Source organism: Cydia amplana, chromosome 3, assembly GCF_948474715.1.
Source record: "Cydia amplana chromosome 3, ilCydAmpl1.1, whole genome shotgun sequence".
Classification (NCBI taxonomy): domain Eukaryota; kingdom Metazoa; phylum Arthropoda; class Insecta; order Lepidoptera; family Tortricidae; genus Cydia; species Cydia amplana.
This window is the reverse complement of record NC_086071.1, coordinates 17,575,739-17,598,644: the sequence shown is the minus strand read 5'-3', so window position 1 is coordinate 17,598,644 and position 22,906 is coordinate 17,575,739. Positions and strand designations below refer to the sequence as shown.

At 38.2% G+C, this 22,906-nt stretch overlaps 1 protein-coding gene across 1 annotated transcript in view; it reads right to left on the bottom strand.

Moving 5' to 3' along the window:
* Positions 1-21,908, bottom strand: part of LOC134662708 (protein shank) — a 327,584-nt gene extending 305,676 nt beyond the window's left edge. Inside the window, exon 1 of the mRNA XM_063518979.1 lies at positions 21,784-21,908. The gene's annotated coding sequence lies outside the window, so the exon portion shown is untranslated. The remainder of the gene's footprint in view (positions 1-21,783) is intronic.
* Between the last annotated feature and the right edge of the window lie 998 nt (positions 21,909-22,906).

The following is a 22,906-nucleotide window of genomic DNA, read 5'->3' as shown; positions in this document are numbered from 1 at the left end:
TTTCATCAAACCCATACGTGTGGGGTATCTATGGATAGGTCTTCAAAAATGATATTGAGGTTTCTAATATCATTTTTTTCTAAACTGAATAGTTTGCGCGAGAGACACTTCCAAAGTGGTAAAATGTGTGTCCCCCCCCCTGTAACTTCTAAAATAAGAGAATGATAAAACTAAAAAAAATATATGATGTACATTACCATGTAAACTTCCACCGAAAATTGGTTTGAACGAGATCTAGTAAGTAGTTTTTTTTAATACGACATAAATCGCCTAAATACGGAACCCTTCATGGGCGAGTCCGACTCGCACTTGGCCGCTTTTTGAATACTAGAAAGATAACTACTAAAGTTAATGTTAATAGAATTCATATGTGAGTCTTCCCACGTTTTTAATTGATATAATTAAACCATGCATTGTATATATGTAGGGTCTAAGGTCAAGAGTTCATTGAACTGAAGCTAAATGTCAAATTACTCCGATTTAGTTTTTAGCGCGATTCGCTGTGTGCGGGAAAGTGGCGCCCGCCTGGTGGCTAACATGTTAACAATTTGACAGTTGCCAGGTTTCAAATATTGTGTTACACGTATTTTGTTATTTCGGTTCTTAAAAGTTTTAATTATTGACACACTGAAATAAAATCTGGACATAGTTCAGTCGAAGAGACGATACTTACAGGTATAAAATTGCCAAAAGTAAAACTTTTCCTTATTATCGAAAAAGTCTTAAATTTTCAGTTAATTATACTCAGAATCACGACGACTACTGATAAAAAAATTAAAGAAGTGTCTCTAGATTTTAATATAAAATGTACGAGTCTTTTTGTGACCGTGACCGTACATACTAGGTACAAAATGTAACATGTGACATCGCGTCACAACACACGCAATATAATTATAACACTTTTCTTCTTCGTGATTTTGAATAGAAATCTAGAAAAGCTGTTCAAATTTTTCAATAAAAGTCACACAGCACGTACTTAGAATAATCAGAATACCTATGCCTTCTACTCTCCCTTCTAAGCCAGAACCCGGTGAAATTATTGGCTGACCGGTATTCAGATTGTACAGCCACACGCTAAGGCCGAGTACCTGGATTACTAAATGGACTGAATCGTTATGGAATCAAATGGTACTCAGGCGTTGCATGTGCCTGCACAGACTGCATAAAATAAGGTGGGAGGCGATAGCAAGGGATCCTATTAGCCTAAGTCCCTACTTCCCTAGCCCTAACTTATTCTATGACAAGGATGTCTGTACCGGGAGACCTATCGGTAACAGACGGATTCCCTACGGGGGGGGATCAAGGTGGTTTGGATGGATACTTGCTGCCGATCGCCCAGGCTCAAGCGACCGATTAAGGCTGAAGGAGTCTTATGCCACAGCAAGGGTTCCTGTAAAAAGGTGGTGGATGGGAGCCTCTACTCTCAGAGTGTCGCCCTGAGCAAGCAGAGGTTTTTGGGTATAGAGGTAGTGAAACACCAACGGACAATTGGTATCTGATTTATTTACAATTTGCATTTCTTTATATACACAACTTTACCTATAGCACACATATGTAAATCTTATTTGTATTACATCCGTGTAAAGTGCAACTAAGACTATATGTTTCTGCTGGTTTATGCCCTAGATTGATCTGCGTGGATCAGCGCGATGCGCTGACGCAATCTGTTGCTTAAACACAGATTTAAAAAAAACCGGGCAAGTGCGAGTCGGCCTCGCATTCCAAGGGTTCCGTACATTAAGCCCGACTCACGCTTGACTGCACATTTCTAATAGGTTTTCCTGTTATCTACAGGTAAAGAACTATTTTGAGTATTTCTTTCAAAATTGTAGACCCAGTAGCTTCGGAGATAAAGGAGGGGGGGATGGTCGGGCAGACAGACACACATTTTGAGGTACGGAACCCTAAAAGTGGAGCCGTCGGGCCAACGATTACTATTTAACCCTCTTAATGGGCACCATGTCATCCCGAGGGGGTTCTACATAAAGATTAATTCCAACAATCAACCGAGAATAGCCGAGCAACGCTATTTGCACTTTATTCCAAAGTGATAAGATACAATGTCGTAAGCGTAAGGAGAGCTGCAACATTGTATAAAATGTAAGTATTGTATAATAATGAATGGTTATAATTCAAGTTTAATGTGTAATGTTTTTGATAAATAAACTGTAAAATTACAAAGGTTGTCATAAAAATGAAAATTGAGCATCTATATTCTTCGTGCAAGCATTGCTAAACAACATATGCCCAATTATGCATAATGCAGCCTGTTACCTAGTTTTTAACTGTACCTATTTCATTTTCTGTTGCACAATTATTTACTTACTTAAAGATACCTAAATTTAACATAATATTTGCATTGCAATTACTTACTATTGTAAGGGTAAAAACACCAGAGCACCATTTATAACAATATTTATTAGAGAATCACAATATATGAGAGTTAGGGACTTAGGTAATACGCGACGCCGTTTTGGCGCAAAAACCCGATCTCTAGATGACAGACGTCATAATGCTGCTCTATCCCCGGTTCTCGTAGTGATGTCAAGACCGCTGTTTGACGATGCCGCCTTTTAGCTCGGCCATCGCCTGACCCGACCAGCGCCCCGCAGGTCACTGTCATCAGTGCAGCCACTGAAGTCTGCCACAGCCAACGCAGTCGCAGCAAGCTGGGTCTTCACCAGGTGGATGTAGCCTCCACCAGTTCAATATTCTGCGAATTGAACAAGCACCTTTTACGCTCAGCCGATATACAAGCCTTGGTCCTTTTGAGTAATTCGACTCGAGTTCCGTTGAAACGGTCTATTTCGTTATTGTCAACTTACACCAAGATATTTAGTTCTATTTCAGTCGAATTGGAGTAAGGGCTTAAGCCGACTGAACCAAATGTAAGAAAGCATGACCAGGCTAGGTACCAAATAATCCGTGGTATGAGAGGTGTTAGGATATGCAAGTCTGCTCAGCACTTGCTTGAAATACACAAAAGGCTTAATTCACGTGCATATGACACCAAGAGGATATAAATACCAATTAATTATGCAAAATAATAAAATATTGCGATGAGCGTGACATCTAGCGGCAGGTAGATAAACCACCCCCTTTTTTGTAACACCATCTAACATAAATTATTTTCTTGTGAATAACGTCATATAACTTTCAAGGATTTATTAGATTTTGATAAATTTCTAGCATGTATATGCAGCTAGCCCAAACCTTCCATTGAGCGGTGCGTTCATACTGACCGCTTAACGTAACAATGACTATTTGTGTCGTTTTAAAAGCAAAGACTTGGAACAAACTCACAATTGGCTTCTCCGTTGTAGGATGTAAGACTCCCTCGCATGCACGCACAAAAATGCGTACAACTCGTGAGAGGCTAACATGGGACACGTCTCATGCATGTGCGGAGCTGCCTAGGCTAGGACACCACTGCCCTTGTAGGCGCAACGACCGTAGAAGTCGGCCCTTCACGATAAGGTTGTCACGGAGCCCGGTGCACGCACTCGCTCCAACTGGGTATTTCGAACAGGCACTCCCTCCAACTCTACTGGATCCGGTACTTCGCCAGCGATCCCTAGAAGGTATAAGTGCAAGCAACCCTTTCAAGGTAACCTTGAGATCATCAGTCTTAAGGTCATTAAAATATCCTTTTGTAAACAAGGTCTCAAGCCAACCTCTCAAGGTCAACAACAAATAGTACGATACGATATAGATAAAACATTCATCGGTAGTAGAAATAATGGTCCTCTTAAGGACAATATCATATCACATGCAATGGTCCGCCTCTTAAAGCCTGCACTGCAGATACCAGGAACAAACTAGCCTGTTAAAGATAGTCTTGTATCACATGCAATGGTCCGCCTCTTAAGGCCTGCACTGCAGATATACCAGTAACAAAATTAGCCTATTAAGGATAATCTAAGCTCACATGCAACGGTCCGCCTTTTAAGGCCTGCATTGCAGCAAATACCAGTAACAACCATCCTCTTAAGGATAGTCTTATATCACATGCAATGGTCCACCTCTTAAGGCCTACACTGCAAATACCAGTAACAACCATCCTCTTAAGGAAAGTCTTATATCACATGCAATGGTCCGCCTCTTAAGGCCTACACTGCAAACACCAGTAAACAACCATCCTCTTAAGGATAGTCTTATATCACATGCAATGGTCCGCTTCTTAAAGCCTACACTGCAAATACCAGTAACAACCATCCTCTTAAGGATAGTCTTATATCACATGCAATGGTCCGCTACTTAAAGCCTACACTGCAAATACCAGTAAACAACCATCCTCTTAAGGATAGTCTTATATCACATGCAATGGTCCGCCTCTTAAAGCCTACACTGCAAATACGAGTAACAACCATCCTCCCAAGGATAGTCTATATCACATGCAATGGTCCGCTTCTTAAAGCCTACACTGCAAATACCAGTAAACAACCATCCTCTTAAGGATAGTCTTATATCACATGCAATGGTCCGCCTTTTAAGGCCTGCACTGCAGCAAATACCAGTAACAACCATCCTCTTAAGGATAGTCTTATATCACATGCAATGGTCCGCCTCTTAAGGCCTACACTGCAAATACCAGTAACAACCATCCTCTGAAGGATAGTCTTATATCACATGCAATGGTCCGCCTCTTAAGGCCTACACTGCAAATATCAGCAACAACCATCCTCTGAAGGATAGTCTTATATCACATGCAATGGTCCGCCTCTTAAGGCCTACACTGCAAATATCAGCAACAACCACCCTCTCAAGGATAGTGACAAGCAACAGGCCGCTCCTTAAAGCCTCTGTTGCGATTACCGGCGCCAGGAAGTAGCCTATTAAGGATAGCATCCCTTGCCAAGACTAAAGTAACAGCCCTTCTTAAAGAGCACATAATAATTAAAGCTCTATAGCAGACATTGAAGAGAGTAAGTAATATAAATAAAATAATCACTCAGTTCTCAATCCGAGTGTCTAATAAAATTAATCAAGCACAATGTGTTTATTTTAGTCGGCAAACCCGTTAACAAAACACATAAGTATGACAACAGTAACCCAGTTCTAAATCTGGGATAAAACAAAATCACAACTCGATTCCAAACTCGAGAGTAAGTAATATAAATAAAATAATCACTCAGTTCTCAATCCGAGTGTCTAATAAAATTAATCAAGCACAACGTGTTTATTTTAGTCGCCAAACCTGTTAACAAAACACATAAGTATGACAACAGTACCCCAGTTCTAAATCTGGGATAAACAAAATCACAACTCGATTCCAAACTCGAGAGTAAGTAATATAAATAAAATAATCACTCAGATCTCAATCCGAGTGTCTAATAAAATTAATCAAGCACAATGTGTTTATTTTAGTCGGCAAACCTGTTAACAAAACACATAAGTATGACAACAGTAACCCAGTTCTAAATCTGGGATAAAACAAAATCACAACTCGATTCCAAACTCGAGAGTAAGTAATATAAATAAAATAATCACTCAGTTCTCAATCCGAGTGTCTCATAAAATTATATCTCAGTTCCTAATCTGAGAATATACTCGTAGTCAGTTCTTAATCTGAAAACGGTACCTGAAATAACAGCATTTGCCCTTAACATGGGAAATATAAAATAATAAGCAGTTGCTACTATGCAACCAATTGTAAATGATCATGTGCAACTTGGCTTGCCTCTTCCGTGCCCCTAAATAAAGGCAACACTCTTACTATACCAACATTGAACTACAGTAGAGCCTGAACAGAAGTTCATGTTATCGAGGTTCCTCTCTTACCCAGGTTCGCCTTATCGAGGTTTCACAAATTGTATTTTTCAACCATCATGAAGTGTATATTGATAATGACCAATCAGTCAAATCATGGCACATATGCTTAAACCATAAAGCTTCCAATCCCAAGACACACATGGTTGATTTTCTCCAGCTGTGCATGTGCATTTTATGTGTAGATAACTCAACACATCATCATCCAGGTTAACTTATACCTGCACAAAACTAAATAATTTTGTTAAATGCCATGCAAGCACACATTGTAAGATAAATGAGTTCATAACATAATAAACCACAATTTATGCATTTTTCAAAACAATGAAATACATACTTAGTGAACCCACGAAATTTGTGAAACATATTATTATTTATAACTTCTGATTTATGAAACCCAGAAGTAATAAAAGTGTACTGTTTATTAATGCAAACGGTACCATAACACACTACAAGTTCAGACGAGAACCGTCAATAACTTCAAACAGTAGCTCATGACATGATATTCTTCGGTCAATGTTCATTAGCAGTGAATGGGTTAAAATAGTTATTTACAAAGCTTCAACCAAGCTATTTACCTTCGTTTAATATTCACCCATAAAACACTTATCGGACTGGAACGTTTAGAGTCCAGTCGCACTTGTATGTAAAAGACATGTATCATGTAGACCGTCAATATCCATATTGACTCCTGAAAGTATTTACCTCGCTTACCATTAGCAACAACCTGCTTTACCAGTGTCATACTCAGCTCAGTAAATATCTTGTTCAATATGTCCATCTCTTTGACAAGATTTTAACCTTGGAAATTCATCAAACTTCATCAGTAATAAAGTTTTGTTATAATGAAATGCATCTGAAACATACTGTTAGAACACAAATGATTATCATTGTCAATAACTCAAACACTTGACAATGTCATGCCAATAAAACTTTCATTAGTTTGGTAAGTCTGTTTAAATATATGTCTTTGGTTCATTTTATAATATGACATTTTGTGAAAAATATTTGCAATGCAAACTTTAACCAACATCCCAATGAACAAAACAACAACCACAACATACTATAAGCTGTATGCAATTAATTTGTATAAACACTCATAAGATTTTTCATACATAGAACCAATCAATAATATGTACAGACAGAAATTTTCTCAACATCTCAAATGATTTACTGCCTTATTTATCAGTATGTCTGCAGCTTAATGTTAATTGCAAAGATGCAGGAGGTTATATGTGATATGAACTGTCTTTTAAAATATTCAGTCCGAGGAGGCTCCGGATACATGGAGTGACTACATTTGTCACAGATACTACTAACCAGCTTGAAATAAATGTCACCTTTCGCTTATTCACAAAGCGCATTTTACTAACCACACACAGTCAATGTAACACATACTGACCGTTAGTATACATGTACAACATGAACAAACATTTTATTTCTAAATAAATACCTCATTTTCCATGACAACGGAGATTAGGTATCAACATATTTTCTCCATATAATGAATTATGAGCACTAGGACATAATATACCTGGCATCCATAACCAACTAATTTGAAATATTATCCATGTCCATTTGGGTTCATTATAGAGGCCTGACCCGATAGTCACTCTAGTGCGTTCAACGACGGTATGGTCGTTCAATTCAAGAATCATTGCTGTCAAATTTCTGGAAATTACACAAACCAAAAACACACCAACAAAGCATTATTTCAGTTGCAATAAGCATGTGTAATATCACACACACACACATATGAAACAACAAGTAATTTCTCCTCATTGTCGTTGTAACCAATATTCCAGTGTTTTTGAAAACTTGTAATCTATTTTAATTTGACTGAAAGGATAAAGTATTAAATAGCACTCATTGTTAATCATGAAAGCATAATACCAACATACATATAGTATCAATCAAGGCTAAGTTTACATTACCAAACTTGTTTTGTATGCTTTTTACTTGAATGTAAATTTCACCACGACACAAACTTTAGAAAATGATCATAGCATTTTGTTAATATGTCATGTAGACATACTTAATCACATTATGTTATGTATCTGAAAGCACATAGATTACAAAAATAACACAACATATAAGTGAGGCAGTGAATATTTACCACTATGGCCCCGGAGGGCCCGGAGCATTGTTAGGTGTTGGATCAACACAGACTTCTTACCTGAGTTAACTTTTACCTGAGTTACTCTGTAATCCCAAGGATTTATTTTATTCATACCAATATCAAAATTCAAGAGTACCTAATGGTATCTGTCAGCTTATGTCTTGTGATCTTCTGCTGTGAATATTGTAATATACATACATGCCAGCAGCCTTATTACACTGTCAATATGTATTATTTTTGACAGTCATGATCATTGATGTACATAAACTGAAATAGGTATCTGAAATCAAACACAAAACACACAAAACACACGGCAAAGGTACGATACGCCAGCCAATAGCCGGCACAGGTTAGTTTTGTAGGCTATTCTTGTAGGTATGATTTTGACACCAATCTTGGACTTTGTATATTTAAGTCCCTAACTGATGAGTGGTGTTGGTGCATTTACTCATTACAATCAGATTAACGATCAGAACAATGAAACAAGGAAGGACTACGCGCGGTAAATTTCGTAATGTCAATTTCGACAAATTATATCGTAGTAGGCGGGAATCCACTATCGCACTTCTGAAGCTGTAAGGGTAAAAACACCAGAGCACCATTTATAACAATATTTATTAGAGAATCACAATATATGAGAGTTAGGGACTTAGGTAATACGCGACGCCGTTTTGGCGCAAAAACCCGATCTCTAGATGACAGACGTCATAATGCTGCTCTATCCCCGGTTCTCGTAGTGATGTCAAGACCGCTGTTTGACGATGCCGCCTTTTACTATACACAGAAAAGAGGTTAAAATCGCATACCTATACTTTTCGTACTTTATTGAAAACTAGCGACCCGCCCCGGCTTCGCACGGGTTAACAAATTATACATAAACCTTCCTCTTAAATCACATCTTACATAGGGACAGACAGACAGCGGGAAGCGACTTTGTTTTATATACTATGTAGTGAAGTTCAACCCTAAAGAGCTCTGTATCTCTTTCTTTCGCGCATGGAAGTCATACTTCAACTTCAACTTCAACATTTATTCAGCAAATAGGCCACAAGGGCACTTTTACACGTCAACATTGAATTTACATACAAGCAAAATAATAATAATTATACATCAACAATTATTAAATACAACTACAACTACCAAATCAAACTAACGTAATACAATTACTTAGAGATGTATAAGGTCTCTTAATGTCGAATTACATAAAAAAACTATAATAATAATATTAAAATAAAAACAAAACAGATACATGGAAAAAAAAATCTAAACTTATTTAGAGGTGTAAATGTCTCTAAGTGTCAGAACTAAAAAATAACATAGTTTATCAAATTATCCTTAGAGATGTATAGGGTCTCCAAGAGTCACAATCCTGTATGATTAACACATTACCAGAAAAAAAAACATACGAGAACCGAATGAGGCGTCTCACTGCAATTAAATTAAAAAATAAAGTTACTATATATATTCGTGTTAGCTTAAACAGACCCGTCTCCACAAACAGCACCCATAAGCGTGTCTTTTACAGTTGAAGCACACTAAAGTTAATAAAAAGCTAATCTGATAAAAAATATTCTCATTTTCCTGCGTTCAATATTATTCTAAGACTTAAAGTATTAAAGGAAATGATGGAAAATTTCATCTTCACCTCAGCAGCTCGAACAAGGGTACCTTGCTACTTAAAAACAGTGAGCAAAATCGCATTTTGCTCACTGATTGAGACAAAATGAGCAGAATGCAATTTTTCTCACTGAGTGAGCAAAATGCGATTTCACTTGCACGGGACTCAAAATAAGCACTCGAAGAAATATCAAACTTTGATCTCTTGTTGTACAAATAACTATTTTCCAATCCAATTGCAACCGACGACGCCTAGCTCAGTTGATATGCTTTTTGGAAGTCAGGGTTTAAAGCAAAAAATATACATCATCACTTTATAATAACGAAGTCTACTTTCACCCCGTTATTGGTTAAACGAAAAATAACCATAAATATGTCTTATCGATCGTCTTGAAAAATCGATAAACACGAACTCGGGCGCAGTCGATCCGATTATTAATCGAATCAGCACAATACCCCGTCAGACCTATCACGAAATTCACGAACCACTTCGTTGTCTCTATCGCTCGAATATGCAAGAGCGACAGAGATGCGGATAACGAAATCTCGATTTTCGACGCTCCGACGCCCCCGGGCGTCTCGTAATTTCGCGGATCCAATGCAATTTGTCGATAACTATGGGATGGGCAAGGGTTGCCACTGTTTGTGAAATTATTTACATTTATTTTATATTGTTTAATAAATGATTAATTTTATACTCTGTAATAACAACATAGTTATGGTTAGGTAGGTATACAATGTATAATAATTATTTGGACATGTAACATTGGTGTTATCAATAAATATTTGTATTTGTAAATGTTAATCAGAATCTTAATAATTATCAAAACGTTGGTATTTTAAATCTTGCTATATATAAATATATAATATTAGGTAGTTAAAACAAAAATTATTTCTTATGAGTCGCCAGTACAGAGCCGCCGAATTCACGTTTTCATACAATTGAAGTAACGCTCTGATTTTATAACGACATGCTGGAATAACATGAAACTTGGCATGAGCATTAAAGTAACATATGTAATTGTATACCTATATCTGCAATTAGTTTTAGCTGCTAACAGAAATGAAATATAGCTATTATAATTGTTGTATGTACCTAAATTTTCTACTCGCTCTTTTTTCATTCTATTACCTACAATTTCTAGCAATGAAAACTAATTTCAAGCATAGATTTATGTTACTTCAATGTTCATGCCAAGTTTCATGTTATTTTAGCATGTCGTTATAAAATGAGAGCGTAACTATGTTTGTATGGCGGCGGCTATACTTACTGGCGATTGTTATGTCCGGCTTTTCTCCTCTACAGGTCGCATTTCTCATTTGAATCGCTTGAGATTTTGTGAGGAGCCGCGATCATTATTTGTTTTTTTTTGTCTTTTTTCCAAAATGGCGTGATCAAGAGGGTTCCCGAGATCTACAGCTCACAGAGGCATTCGTTCAAGCTTCCACAGGCGTTTTCTATAAAATGTCACTTGGCTAGGCGCCTTGTATCTTGTGACAGCCCTGTATAAGATAAGTGCGCGCACAAGCTTTCATCAGATAGTCGGCGATAAACATGAGGCGGATCGCGTTCGTGTTTCTTTTATACTGTTGTCGACGATATACAGGGTGTTTGTCAGCGATATACAGGATGTTGTTGACGACAAACAGGGTTTTTGTCGGCGATACACAGAATGTTTGTCGACAAAGATAGGTGGGCCCAAATATCTAAACCAACGTTAAACATGACCAAATAAACGAGTTATTTTATACATATTTTAGATTGTAAACAGTTGTCAGAAACAAGACAACGAATAATTTTGACCCCTATACTTTTAGTATGCCAAACGACTTGTAGGCCAAGAAAACTACCGAGTGGACAGTGGACACCGAACATAGTGCGGCGTAACGGCAGACCTCGAAGGAGATGGCGGCACAATCTTGACGTATTTCGGGAAGATTGACCTAATATTGCCATAGAACGAGACGCGTGGAAGAAAGAGAGGGAAGCCTTTGCCCAGCTGTGGGACATAACAGGCTAACAAATAATAATAATAAATAATGTAATGGACCCTATAATGGACGTGGAACCGGTAATGGGACATAAAACCACAAATCCTCTAAAATAAGTATCTAAAAGTAGTTTACGAACACTGGCAATATTTTACCATAAATAAGAGTCATAGAGCTGTTTAAGTTTGAATTTTTATTAATTTCGGTTACTTTTTAAGAAATTGGCGTCAACCCAAAAGTTGTCGTGTCACCGAAAAATATAACTAGTAAGAATTCTTAACAACTTCGCTAAGAGAGGTGAGTTCATATATTAAATTGTAATTAATTATAACTTGGTGTAAACTAGAATGTGTTTTATTAATTGAATTTACCATGAAATAAGGTATACAACACACTATTTTGTGTCTCTAGAGATGTATAAAAAATAATGGTATTTTGCCCAATCCCATTATAGGAGCTCTAAAACTGCATACCTCCTATGATGGGATAACTTACAATTTACATAATGATGCTTGCCATGGCGTAATTTAATGTTTAAATAATACAGAAGTAGGTATAATGTAGTTACGAACTATGTCAGGAAGTCTTCTCGGACTTCGGATATAGTATTTTATGCAACCGTTGTTTAAGAGGGGTCAAAAAAGGCGAGTGGCGTGAAGCCGAAAATTGTTAATAAAGACGCCACGAGTATTTTTTGACTCAGTTAAACAACGTTGCATACAATACTTTTTCTACGACCAAGCACTTACTTTGAAATGCAATGAAATAATAATAAGAATAGATGATGATGATTGTTTAATGTCCTAATGTGATAGGTTGTTCAGTGCGTGGGATTCTTAAGGGGAACGAAAATTTTATTATTTTTGCGCCACGACGCACGGTTTAGGAGATGTAAACCCATAAACATTTTTCTTTCTTTTTTTTTATTTTGTTTTGTTTTTCGTGTTTTTTTTAAATATTACTTTGGGGTTTCAAAGGGAAACGAAAATTTGATTATTTTTGCGCTACGACGCACGGTTTAGGAGATACAGTATTATAAAGTTTTGTTTTGTTTTTTTTTTATTTTTTTTTATAATATTAATTAGGGGTTTCTTACAGAGGAATGAACATTTTATTATTTTTGCGCTACGACGCACGGTTTAGGAGATACAGCATTATAAATTTTTTTTTTGTTTTTTATTTATTTATCTTTTGTGTTTTTTTTTTAATATTAATTAGGAGTTTCTTACAGAGGAATGAACATTTTATTATTTTTGCGCTACGACGCACGGTTTAGGAGATACAGCATTATAATTTTTTTTTTTGTTTTTTTTTTTTTTTATTTCTCTTTTGTGTTTTTTTTTTATATTAATTAGGGGCTTCTTACAGAGGAATGAACATTTTAATATTTTTGCGCTACTACGCACGGTTTAGGAGATACAACCCATAAACATTTTTCTTTCTTTTTTATAATTTTTTTTTTTTGTTTTTCGTGTTTTTTAAATATTACTTACGGGATTCAAAGGGGAACGAAAATTTGATTATTTTTGCGCTACGACGCACGGTTTAGGAGATACAGCCCTATAAAGATGAAAACTGATGATGATGATGATGATGTGACCAAAACATGTCTATGGTTCACTCATCTGGCAGAAATGACAATTAAAATTAGGTTGGCAACAATGTATTCCATACAATATTTTTTAAGTGGTGATTACACGAAGTATCGTAAAAGTGCCAAAAAGATACTGCGTGTATGCACAAATACTTTTTTGGGGAATAGACTAAAGACTTGTCTTGACAACTATAAGAGAGGGGTTTAAAGGTGTGTGCACGACCCTTTAAATGACAAAAGTACGGGAGTAGAAAAAATTAATATCGTTTTTACAAAATTTTATTTAACATGCCTGTTAGTTAGTGTGGTTCAAATCTTGGAAGTTGAATTTGAGCCACTTTCGGATTTCCGATTGAGTTGAAATTTTGGATACGTAAGCAAATCGGATGACAATGCAATATTATGATAACATGGACCTGATCTCATGATGGAGACAGGAGGTGGCCATGGGAACTCTGTAATAAACGCAACCTTATTGTGTTTGGGTTTGTTAGAATTGTCTTGATGAGTATTAGTTGGCTGTGAAAAGAAAAATACATTCTTACATAAAAGCTTATACCAAATATGACTAATAACTAGTTTTTTGCCAAAAATTTATTCCCTGTTCCAATATCTTATACTGATAGGGTATGTCCATTATAGGGGGCCCATTACTGGATCCACGTCCATTACCGGGGTACCATTACTGGAGCTTTGGTGTCCATGACTGGAGAAAAAAGGCATAGTTTTAATTTGTAAATTATGTGGAAACTAATTGCAGTATCTTTGATATAACACGCCTGAAACATAAAAGATGGATAGGATTTTCATCTTTAAACACGCTAAGCGGTAGAACTTTTGCCGGTATCAGGGAAATATCACAAATACTCCAAATTTCCTCTTAAATGTCCCATGACTGGTGCTGTTACTATAATACTTTTAGTGGCAACCCTAACCAACGCTATAGGTATGAGCACGAGCTTTCATCAGATAGTCTGCGATAAAACACGAAGCGGAGATTTCGTATTTCTTTTATATCGAGAGACCGATTCAGTTTTTTTTTGATACCTATAAAAATGTTTACATCACATTACAGTTACACCAATGCGCCACGAAACTTCAATTAACATTAACAATACATAATTATAACAGCAACAATTATAAATTTAACAACTTGTAACCGTTTTTATTTTATTTCGATACGACCTTGAAGATCGCACAAGGTCGTGTCAAAACCTGTCCAAGCCCATAACAAATAGTTATATAGAATCAGCCTTCGAGGCTTGTTTTGTCGACAATGTACTTGGCAAAACATTGGAATTACGTGTTGTTTTATATCGAAATATATTGGGTGCAACGTATAAATTTTTATACACTCTTTTTTTAAATTATTAATAAAAAAATTAGTAATAGGTACCTACCTATCTTAAATTAAGCAAGCTTGTATTTTATTAAAAAAAATATATGGACATAGCTTTATGACTCATGTTGCTTGAAATAAATATATATAATAATAATAATAATTGGATCAGGGGCCAGATGCAGAAGGCGGTGATCTTGGACACGGCGCGGATAGTCCGCCGGTTCCTCTCTCTGCAGCCCTGACCACCGGCAGCTTGGGCCTTGCCCCGCTACTGACGGCACCCTAGGTTAGATTTTTTATAATGTGTTTAAATTTTTTGTAAGTGTTTTTATATTTTAATTTTATATCCATATTGTAAAAAACCCTAACCTAAGAAGAGAGATAAATAAAGAATAATAATAATAATAATAACCCCGCGGGGGCAGCTTGTGGCGAGCTGACGGTGAGTGGCGACACCGCGGACCCCTATTCCAGAGGGCCCTGTCATCTGGCCCTCGCCTCTGTGCTTGCCTTCATTGGCCGGCCAGAGTGGAGTCGCAACAGCGGGACCTATGCTCCAGGTTGGAAGTGTAAAATGTCATAACGCCGGCGGCCTGCTGAACGGATTACCGGGATCTGGCTACCGCAGACTCACCTCTCGACAACCTTACAGCCGCTCCGAAGTGTTGCCCTGTTGTCGCACTGTGCGTGCGGCCATTGCGGGGCCCACTAAATGAGTTGGCGAGTCACCACCTGTCTTACACAATTTTGAGACTGATTGTCACGGCAGGTGTCCGCTAGTCTCTCCCATAGCCCATTATCCAGTCCATCCAATTTTCAAATCTATAGCCCATGACCTTAGTTCCCATCGCAGCACAAAAGTGCTGCACTGCAATAGTCTTTGCACCTGGCGGGGACCATCTCCGGATGTATCACATTGTGCGTTCAGGGATGGTATCCGCCACGTGTATCCCTTGCTTTTAGATTAAAGTGTCTTAAAGGGCCTCTGCGCTGTTGGCTTCGGCCCCACGTACGCCTCCCGAAGGTCCGGGACCCAATGGTCCCGAGATATGGAAAAGACATACAAATAATAATAATAATAATACGACATTTGAATAAATAGTCACATCTTAACGAAGACCATAGTTGAGAGTAAAAGCTACATAATATATACCTATTTGGGTAGAGTCGTAAGGCTTCAAAAATACAGAATCTAAATGTTGCATAAAAACTAGGTTTTATCTTAGAGGGCTTAAACGCGACGTGACGCGTCCTAACAAGCCCCCGAGATTATACACAAGTAAATACAACCCTGAGTAGTTACTCTAGGGTTGCCAATTCAGAAAATCCAAATAAAGTCAGGACGCTAAGCGCGATGAATTTCGTACATTAAGCCGACTGTTCCTATCCCTATCGCACGCGCATAATTATATTGCTGTCCTACACGCACAGTGGCATTGACCGCCGGCATCAGCGGAACACCTACCCAGAATAAATATTATTTTTTGAGTGAGAAAGGGAATCTTACGCTGCACAATTTTCATGTAGAACTAAAACTACCAATATAAAAGATCCACGCTAAACATAGAATATTAGTATAGGTATTGTGTATCAAGGGCAGTAAACAAGAATTTACGAACGAGTGTGAATTGAAGCCCGAAAGGTGAGGATTTAATTAACACGAGTCCGTAATTCCTGTACAACCCCTCACGCCCGTGGCACACACAATGTTTTTCATCACACTTGTGAGGAAAAAATCTAACTTCTGCCTTATTTCGGACGTACATTACAGCCCTAAGAAAAGTAGGATTTATGAACCGCATCGCCTACGAGTAATAACACCTTTTACGTGCAAGTGTGATGAAAATTTAATATAAATGTACATTTGACCGGCTAAACCATTCTGGTTCAAACTTGTAAAATTGCAGCATCATTTGCCAAAGCAGGCAACCCTTACGCGACCTTAAGACGCCGCCCCCACACCACACGTACACATAGCCAGAACAAAGGTTAACGAACAGAGGGGGTGCATCGCGCATGCGTACTCTTACTCTACCAGCGTAATAACCAGTATATCTGAGACCTGAACACACATAGTAGTTATATGAACTTGAGGTCACGCTTATGCTGGTTATGAATGTAACATCAAGAGGAATAATTCGTTGTTTGATACCAAAAAGACGGATTTAAACAATTTTTTTTGGCTTAAACTTCGTTTCTGTTCTGAGTATTTTTTTTCAGTAGTAAAAAAGCCTTGGTTTAGTAAGGAAATGTCATATTTTACGTCTTTTTGCAGTGAAGCTTGTTTTTGGACCCTCTCCCTTGTTTCTTTCGTGGGTTTTCTTAAGTGATGGAGTGAATAATAGATGTAGATATCTCGTTTTTAAGGATGTCTGTATAAAGCCGGGCATTTTTTGAATATTTCATTAAAGCGTGGGAAATATTCAAGTGTAAAGAGGCAGGCATGGGACCTAAGAAGTATATTGAGATAAATTCTGCTTAGAAATACAATACAATACAACATACAATTTTTTAGTTCGAACAAGAGGAGGATCGGCGGTTAAGAATTACGGCTTAAAATGTATGTATGTATGTTAGGTCAATGTGGCTAATTCCGTCTACTAGCGTTTTTCTCGAACAACGAACCAAATTGATAATTTCTTCGACAAAGCAGCGATTGCTTTTGGTTTCAGCAATCCAAAGCAGATGTTTTTAGGGTTCGTAGCCAAATGGCAAAAAACGGAACCCTTATAGATTCGTCATGTCTGTCTGTCTGTCTGTCTGTCTGTCTGTCTGTCTGTCTGTCTGTCTGTCTGTCTGTCTGTCTGTCTGTCTGTCCGTCTGTCTGTCCGTCCGTATGTCACAGCCACTTTTCTCCGAAACTATAAGAACTATACTGTTGAAACTTGGTAAGTAGATGTATTCTGTGAACCGCATTAAGATTTTCACACAAAAATAGAAAAAAAACAATAAATTTTTGGGGTTCCCCATACTTCGAACTGAAACTCAAAAATTTTTTTTTCAAGTCTTCAAAAATGATATTGAGGTTTCTAATATCATTTTTTTCTAAACTGAATAGTTTGCGCGAGAGACACTTCCAAAGTGGTAAAATGTGTGTCCCCCCCCCCTGTAACTTCTAAAATAAGAGAATGATAAAACTAAAAAAAATATATGATGTACATTACCATGTAAACTTCCACCGAAAATTGGTTTGAACGAGATCTAGTAAGTAGTTTTTTTTTATACGTCATAAATCGCCTAAATACGGAACCCTTCATGGGCGAGTCCGACTCGCACTTGGCCGCTTTTTTTTTTTCCTACGATTGAAAATCAAAGAAATATACGCTCGTGGACGGAATAGTCCCTATGACGGAATTAGCCACATTGACCTTATCGCAAAGTCAGAGACAAAATATTGGTATGAAATTAACATAATTATTTGTACCTACTTAAAAATGCCTCTAATTTTTTTATTTTATTTAATAGGTCTGCCAACAGCGCTTACAATGATACATTGTTAGGTATAGGTACATTCGATAGGTGTCTTAAGTTTATTGCACAGCTAATTATAGGCACACACCACATGTGTAAACTTAAAGTGTAAACTGTATTTTGCCGCTAATGATGTAAAATCTTCTAGGAACGTTACACAACGTAAATAATGTAATATTGCATACGTATGCTGACATTTTTGTGACATCACTAACTTGCTGCCAAGTGCATCCGTCCCTTTCCCTCTAAAGAGTAAGTTGTATGCCTCTCTTTCACCTCGTTATGCAGCTCGGTCTGTTGCCAAATAGTTACTTGAAAGTGTCGCAATTCGAATATTTAATTTAAAAAAGCTTTAAATACAGATTTCAAGGACCCACCACATTTGAACCAGTACCCGTACCATGAGTGTGTCAAAACTGACAGTATACGCCAGCGTCTAAGTAATTTACTTTCTAATACATATCGCTTGAACTAACATATGCGAGTACGAGCGAGATGTATACTAAAGTAGAAAGTAAGTTACGTTCTCGATAGCGTTTATATCAGTGCCAAACTAGTGGTACGGCTATGGTGTCAACTTACACACATCATACACTCACATTATCCATAGTACGATGTGGCACAAAAATCAAATTCAGTCATGTACATTGAGGTATGCAAAATCTAATATATACTTGGTCAAGCAAATCTTGCCAGTAAAAAAAGGCGCGAAATTCAAATTTTCTATGGGAGGATATCTCTTCGCGCCTACATTTTTCAAATTTGCCACCTTTTTCTACTGACAAGATCAGCTGGACCAAGTATAAGTTAAGCCAATAGAGGTATCCGAATACCTCACGTGGAACGAAAGGCTTGGTCATGTCCTCGCTGAAAGGTTTAGTTATTGGTACTACGCGCGGCCCGTGGGTCAAGTTCAATGGGGTCAACCCGATTACCGGTATACGGGTGCATACCAGTACCACAGACTATGTATAAAATACCTAGACTAGCTCTGTGAGCCGTAGACCTCGCGAACCTCCGCCATTTTGAAAATTTTCCAAAAATTTAATCAACTAAATTTTTCTAACCTCGGCCCGGGCCCGGCTCGGTCTAGCCCGGCGGCTAGGTTCACGTGTCTCTTAAGAGGGGGCTAACGCAAAATTGTAGTTTTTATAATTATTTTTTACACGTTTTAATCAAGCAAGAGACATAAAAAATTTAGTAAATTAGACTTTAATAATATTTGCAAGGGCAGACTCCAACCAAAGCCTTAAAAGATCAAAGTTGGCTTGATGGAAAAAAAATAAGTACAAAGGATACAACAAAAGGAAACCCGTACAGTCGACGTCAAAAATATGTTTGCACTTTTGCACCTTATTCCTTTGTAATAAGGCGAAAAATGTAAACATATCTTCAACGTCGACTGTAAGTACAAGCCTTCTTGAGCTTACTGTGGGACTTAGTCAATCTGTGTAAGAATAAGAATGTCCTATAATATTTATTTATTTATTTATCTATATCTAATACCTATTTAAACGAGCAATTCTTGTATCTAATCTATTTAATCTAATCTAATCTAATCTAATACCTTTAAACGAGCAATTTCGTGTAGGTATATTTTATATATATATATATATATATATATATCGGGGATCTCGAAAAAAGCTCTAACGATTTCGATGAAATTTGGGGGGGGGGGGGGGGCGAAAAATCGATCTAACTAGGTGTAATCTCTGGGAAAACGCGCATTTTTGAGTTTCTATATGTTTTTGCGAGCAAAGCTCGGTGTCCCAGATATTTCTACATAAAAAGGATGTACAAAAATCCAACGACCTTCGAGGTCCATTAAGGGAGATAATCCTCTCAATTCCTCGCTGAAAAGGGCTCGTCTGTTGTAATGTGTCCTCAATATTTCACAAGACGCGTTAAGACGAAAGTGGAGGACCTGCGCGAAACTGTCGCCTTTTCATACAAACGTAGTCCTCATTTTCCTCTCTGGATAATATACATCTAATTATGGAACAATACACTCCATAACTGTTTTGTTTTTTTTTTTATATATTTACTCTTATTTTACCTTATTGTGTTATTACCTATGTGTTGTATGTTTCCAAAATAAATAAATTAATTAATGTCAATAATATATCCAGAGAGGAAAATGGGGACTAAGTTTGTATGGAGAAGCGGCCGTCCCCTTTCCTCTTAAGGATGTTCAAGTAGGTTCGGGAGACGCAAACAAAAGGGCTAAGGTCGGTACTGGAGGTCATTTTGAGACAATGTCATGATATTTATGACTGTATTGAGTTTATGTCCCTCCGAGTTTGTTGCCGGTCCCATATTGGGATACCCTCCTCCAATTGAGGGGGGATTTAAATCTCGAGGCAGAGGTGTAGGGTTAGGCAGAGGGTTATACAAACTTTGCTACCGAGTGAAACACAATTTTTCTACTACACCAACGTGAGGAAATACTAACTGTAACACATTACAGATCTGGGCCTTACCATGATGTCTTAATTGCGATTCTGTTTAGGACCTAAACTGAATTAGGTACTAAGGGACGGAGTTTTGCGATTTATGAGGCTCCGTCCTTTAGCAATTCAGTTTGATTCTAAACAGAATCGCAATAAGACATCATGGTAAGGCCCCAGATCCTAACACGTAACTTGAAATCCGTTTGAAATCAGTTTAAACCTCATATTTGCACTTTCTACTAAGTAATGCTTTATCCATTCCTCCCACGCGCACTTGAAGGGTAATAGTTAACGAGGGCGGGTTCTTGTCGGCAAACCATCACGAAAACCACGGATACATGATATTAGAGATTAAATTATAGTAGCAGAGACAACCCTAGGCTTCTTTAAGGTATCGTTCAGATTCATACTACATATCGCGGATATCAACAAATGCCGATCGAAAACAATAAACGAGCCCACAGATTACCAGTTCGCCGGACGATATCAGCCTGTCAGTTGTTCGGAACTGTCACCTTCTGCGTTTAACTGGTAATCTGTGGGCCGTTATTAAATGTCGGGATGACAGATGCAACGAAAAGTCACGTGATCATTTCTATACATGATTTCACTTAAGATTGGCGTTTCCTAACGTTAAACACCACCATAGACCACCTCTCATGCGCGAGAGGGCTTGGGCTATAGTCCCCACACTGGCCCAATGCGAGTTGGGAACTTCACATACACCATTTGAATTTCTTCTCGGATGTATCCGAAAAGCTAGTGGTAAATCAAATCCATTGGTATTCCGTGCGTTCCGAAACTCATCGGTACGAGCCAGGATTTGAAACCGCGACCTCCGGATTGAAAGTCGGACATCCACCGGCCAACACCGATTCAGCATAGTATTATATCTACGGGGAGTACATAAATTAAAGATAATCCATAAACGGCACAGCTAAAACGATAGAATTCATAAAATATGAATTATAGAAATGTAGTGAGGTTGACTGCGATACTTTCCGATTCCAATTCAAATCTGACTGACGATTCCACTCAGGATGCCATCTCATTTCGGGCTGTCCTCAGAATCAGCCAGAAACTAATCCATTAAAGCAGCTGTTCGGGTCATTCAAACACACTCAAGCATAGACTATTTCAATACTTGACATTCAGAGTCTGATCTTCATCTTAAGACCTAAGTATGTAACATAATTTTTAAGGGGCCCCACTGATTACCAGTCCGCCGGACGATATCGGCCTGTCAGTTGCTCGGAACTGTCAACTTTTTATTTTAACAGACAGGCTGATGTCGTCCGGCGGACTGATAATCAGTGGGTTTAGGGTCTATTTGCAGAATTTTTGGCATTGAATCTACGCCTCCCACTCGCTAGTGTCAAAGCAGTGGGGTTATCTCCCAGCTAAATCTAAAATCATGACAGAAACCTACCTTATATCCAAAGCAGCATAATCCTCAGCTTACCCACAATCCAAGATCCAATCACTAGACACGAACACAACACAACACAAGTAAAGTGCGGTACACACGGACAGCCTCCAGCTCTGGCCGGCACGACGCGACTGCCGTACCGTATCGAGCGGACGCTCCCCCCTCGCTAAACCAATTTATAATACATACGAAGTCACAGCATCCCCTGATACTTCCCAACCAAAAAACAACCCTAAATACTTAGGTTTTCGGTCGGTTTTCGCTTGGGATAAATGTGCCGCAGCGGCAAAAACGTGGTTCTCGCAAGGGTGCGAAGTGCGTACGACGAAATTGAAATCAACGTTAAATACCGTCTTTGGGTTATTCATGGTTATTTTTGGTGTTGTTGCGAAATGTCAGGTGTTTTTTTGTTAACCTGTTTGGGTATTGTTGCACTTTTGGGGTGAAGAAACCCGACCCGACCCGGGTTTTGTCAATTGCTTTTGACACTGGAGTCCTCGCTCAACATTATTTTATTAATTTAGCAATAAGGGCCGGTTGCACCAACTACATTCGCGAACTGGCCCCATAGACAACATGCCAATCGCTAACAATCCGTAGCGAACGAAACGCAACTGTCACTGTCACACTAATATGGAAGAGTGATAGAGAGACACAAAGCGATCCGATGGCGAAGCGATAGCTATTGTCACCTTGGCTAGGCCGCCTGATCAACAACAATCAGCAGTGAATTATGAAATTTCCCATAAAATTAAATTTTGAGAGCTTTTTAACGGTGACAGACGGTTTGGGCTACGAGGGCACCCAATTGAATCCAATTGGTATTAAAAACCGATATTGGCCCTCGATACGGATATTCCGGTTTAAGGTAACATTATCAGGTCACTCCCGGTTTTTATCCCGGGGAATAGAGATGACGGGATGAAAAGCCGTCATCTCTACCGTCATCTCTATTCATCCCGGTTGACGGTACTTAAGTTAACAACGACTGCACGCTCACACAACTGTAACACGACGGAAATACAATAAACACGTTCGTCTCTCACACAAATTAGGAACTGTTACTAGATTTGCATACTCGTACGCAGACGCTTCCCTCTGCGCGACATAGGCTGAGAGATTG